The sequence below is a fragment of the Crocuta crocuta genome, unplaced genomic scaffold (assembly GCF_008692635.1).
Source record: "Crocuta crocuta isolate KB4526 unplaced genomic scaffold, BGI_CrCroc_1.0 scaffold70, whole genome shotgun sequence".
In the NCBI taxonomy this organism is placed as follows: domain Eukaryota; kingdom Metazoa; phylum Chordata; class Mammalia; order Carnivora; family Hyaenidae; genus Crocuta; species Crocuta crocuta.
Genome location: NW_027528417.1, coordinates 11,135,401 through 11,138,326, shown reverse-complemented (window position 1 = coordinate 11,138,326; position 2,926 = coordinate 11,135,401). Strand labels below are relative to the sequence as shown.

General features: G+C 40.6%; 1 long non-coding RNA gene across 4 annotated transcripts in view; it reads left to right on the top strand.

Moving 5' to 3' along the window:
- The first annotated feature begins 1,999 nt into the window (after window positions 1-1,999).
- The window catches only part of LOC144223592 (uncharacterized), a 462,828-nt gene continuing 461,901 nt past the window's right edge, over window positions 2,000-2,926 (top strand). For all 4 annotated transcript variants that reach the window (XR_013332762.1, XR_013332763.1, XR_013332761.1 and 1 more), the window contains exon 1: window positions 2,000-2,108. This is a non-coding gene — a long non-coding RNA (uncharacterized LOC144223592). The remainder of the gene's footprint in view (window positions 2,109-2,926) is intronic.

Here is a 2,926-nt window from a genome sequence, read left to right as displayed (position 1 = left end):
AAAAATATAGATAAATTAGAAAATACAGGAAAGAAAACAAAAGAAGAGGAAAATGTCTTGTAATTCCAGAGCAAAATATGACAAGTCATCTACATTCTTCTCAAACCATGCACACACCTAACTGCACATATTTATTTCACTAAAATGTGATCAGATTCTTTTCTAACACATCCTTTAAAATTAAATTTTGTGAATATCTTTCCATGTACATGTTTCATTATATGTTTTTCCCATAGGTGATTTAAGCTAGTTCATAGTTATTTGATATTTAGGTCATTTCCAGTTTTTTTTCCCCCCTCTCTCCTAATTAGAGACACCATTTTGATGACTAACCCTGTAGCTAAGTCTCTGTGTACATTATTAAATATTTTCTTAGGACAAACTCCTGGAAATATAATTACTGTGCATTTTTAAAAGAATTTCGGTAAATATTTCTTCCTCCAGAATGGGATAATGCTGTATACTCCCACTTTGAGAGACACCTTTATCTTGCATAACCCTGGTAATTATTTTTAATCTTGTCAACTTGATAGCTGAAAAATACTACCAGTTCTAAGTCACAATTCCTTGATTTCCAGAGAGAGTAACTCTTTTTCCTATGCTTATTTCTTACGTATATCAACTTACATTTTCTAACTAATACTAAAATAGGAGAATGCCACAGATGAATGAGCTCTTGTTTTCTTTGTTGTTGTTTTAGAGAGAGAGGGAGAGAGTTTGCCTGCAATTGGGGGAGGGGCAGAGGGAGAGAGACTCTCAAGCAGGCTCCATGTACACGGTGGAGCCCGACATGGGGCTCCTCATGGTTCTCCATCTCCTCACTGCAAGATCATGATCCGAGCCAAAATCCAGAGTCAGATGCTTAACCTCCTGGGCCACCCAGGTGCTGCATTCTTTTTCTTCTTTAAACAGGGAACCCATTTTCAAATAAAGTCTTAGAAGTTAAGGCTATATAAATTAGAGTGTGACTCTACAGGTTTGAGCAAGGTTGTGGGAGCAGTACAAGAAGCAGCTCAAGAGTTTTGAGTGTGGGAGTAGAAATTTGTAGAAAGAGAGGAAAGGAGAAAGGACTGGAAGCAGGAAGACCAGGCAGAAGACATATAATTGAAGAGCCAAAAATTAAGTCCTCCATTAAGAGAAACCTCGGGCTGCACGTAGCCCCAGTCCCAGTCCCAATGTCAGACTGTTCAAGGCTAAAGCCATCCTCCGACGGCCCTCAGTTCAGCTAATCAANCTGCCAGCTCAGAGCCTGGAGCCTGTTTCAGAGTCTGTATCTCCCTCTCTCTCTGACCCTCCCCTGCTCACGCTGTCTCCCTCTCTCTCCTAGAAATAAACAAAACATTTAAAAAATAAAATAAAATAAAGACCCTTTTGTATTTGCATCGGTGTCGGCTCCTTGGAGGTCTCTGGGAACTCGCGAATCCGGCACAACATAACCATGCAACTGAGATGGACCATCTATATTTATCACGGACCAAGAAAACTACAAGACCTCGTGATCACCGTTTTTCGCCTTCTCTCTTACTAATTGCTTTAGCAAAATCTTAAACCTTGGAGAATGTTCCCAGATTTAATTCAGCCAGATACACAGGGAAAATGGGGAAAACCAGGCTTATAACTTAATTATTGACTTCTGTAATGCTCGAGTCGCAGGGATATAAAACAACACCGCGTTCCGCACTTCTCAAACTGCTGTGTGCAAATCAGTCGCCCAAAAGTCTGGTGGGGACCTAGATGCTGCACGTATAATCCTCTCCCGAGGGCTGCCCCCGCTGCCGCTCCAGGCAGCACGCTAAGAGGCAAAGATCTGGCTCAAGCCCTGTACTTACTACACACTTAGCGGTGCGAGGACTTCTGTTCGACTCCCGGCCTCACCCACTGGAGGACCAGAATCCTCGGCCCACAGCACGCACGCGCGCATGCACTCACTAACCCGCATGCGCGGGTACGCACGCACACCCACACCCACGCACGCGCACAGCTACCTGGGATACTGGATGCCGTGGAATAGCTTCTCTTGTTGAAAGCACATCTGAAGTTTCGAGAGGACGTCAGTTATGGAGTAGGAAATCTCCAGGAACGCTAAGGAGAAGACTGGGAAGGAGAATGTAAGTACACGAACTGCCGTAGAACATAGAGAACATCTGGTTTTCTGAGTTCCAGAGACGGAAAATGACTTGCTCAAAATTATATGCTTCATCAATAGATAGAAACATATAGGGATAGTTATGCTACATCTACAAAATGTCAGTATCAAGGAGAGTAAACCTTGTATAAGCGCTTGCTTGCATAACTATCCAAAAGAAACTGAAGACCTGCATACCAGATAGTCAAACTTAATATAATGCTATTATTAGTTTAAAAAGAAACAACGGGAGCAGATATATCAGTAGATCAGCGTAAAGAGTGGGAACTGAATTAAATGTGAATGTAAATGTATATTTTCTTAGTCTCTGAATAGGCTGCGTCTTAGTTCAGGGGGAAAGAAAGGCAAAAGATGGATTATGTAATAAATGGAAACAGGGTAACCAACTTTGCTTTGAAATACATCAAGGTAGGTACAAAGGATACGTTGCAGTCTAAATGAAAAAAAAAAAACCTAATACATTTGTAATAAATGTAAAAACTGTGAGAAGAAAGTAAACTTGTTTTTGTATAAATTAGATATGATATTTAATATGTAAAGTCTTCCAACAAAGCGGTAAGGAAAACACAACCCACAGAAAAAGTGTAAACAATTTAAACATTGTTTAGAGAAAATATGCAGATGAGGAACCTAATGGTAGTCAGGAAAATACAAATTAATACTGCAGGGTCCACTTTACTTGACCAGTGGCATTGATCTTAGGTTTGGCTTGATAAACTCATGAGGGAAAAAATAGGCTTTACCCAGCACCAGGTTAATTTCACTTAATGAGAACAACAA